The following is a 1,213-nucleotide window of genomic DNA, read 5'->3' as shown; positions in this document are numbered from 1 at the left end:
AGTAACCCACCCAAGGGAAGGGTATTGTTTATTTTTCCGGAAGAGAAGGGGAGAGAGACCAGGCTTCAACCTGATTCACCAAGACTTGAGTACAATGCATGTAACGGGGAACCAATAGAGAGGTCGGCGAGCTGGCCCCAACTCCAACTATGTGGACATCACCACCCTCAGAAGAATGCACTTCAGAGGACAGCACGGGGGCTACAGTTGGGGAGAGGGGTGCGTCGCATTACAGCACACAGGAGAAACAAAAAGGAAGGGATGGAGAGGGACGAGAGGACATCCTGGCCTACCAAACCCCAAGGACGATGTTCATGCTCAGAGCAGACAACGCAAGGGGAGGACCCTAGGGCCGGCCCCACCACGGGACACAGCATCCCTCACTGAACCATAGCGCTGCAGGGGACAGCACTGGATACATAGTGCATGGTCTGGCCCCATCATGCTGGCGTGAGGCACTGAAGGCATGCAGCAGAGCAGCAGGGGGAGCCGAGTGATGAAACCCATGGAGAATACCAAAATTAGACTTTAGAGTCAGTATAGCACCTTATCAGACTCAACTGGAAAACATTCATAAAAGCCAACAAACAGACCTTGAGCTATTTATAGGCTTTTCCATTTTTGTGTCATTGGTTTTTGTTGCTGTTTTGTTTTCTTTTGTTGCTTTGTTTTGCTGTGTCGTGTTTTTTGTGCATATTATCTCTGAATGTCTACCTAGATAAGATAGGTGGTATAAACAATCTGGAAGAGAAAACAACGGAACCGACGATTCCATGGGAATATGAGAGAGAGAGCAGCAGGGGAAAGTAAGTGGGTGTTAACAAACCCCGGGACAAAAGAACAACAAGTGATCTAAAATTGATGGTGAGGAAGGTGTAGGTAGGACTTGATCCAGGAAAATGTAACTGAGAGGAATTACTGAAACCCAAATGAAAGCTGAACATAATAGTGGGACTATAGGAAAGAACTAGGAGGCAAAGGGCATTTATAGAGGTCTAAATTCAGGCACATACATATGTAAATATATTTATATTCAACAATGGGGACATAGATCTACATACATATATTTCTAGATTTAATATTAAGGTAGCAGATGGGCATTGGGCCTCTACACAAGTACTCCCTCAATGAAAGAACACTTTGTTCTATTAACCTGGCATTCCATGATGCTCACCTTCCCTACAAGATCACTGAAGATAAAGCAGGTGCATAA

This window comes from Echinops telfairi, unplaced genomic scaffold (assembly GCF_000313985.2).
Source record: "Echinops telfairi isolate 266 unplaced genomic scaffold, ASM31398v2 ScPeMD7_7474;HRSCAF=8512, whole genome shotgun sequence".
In the NCBI taxonomy this organism is placed as follows: Eukaryota; Metazoa; Chordata; class Mammalia; order Afrosoricida; family Tenrecidae; genus Echinops; species Echinops telfairi.
The sequence above is the reverse complement of the archived record's forward strand: the minus strand, read 5'-3'. Positions refer to the sequence as shown.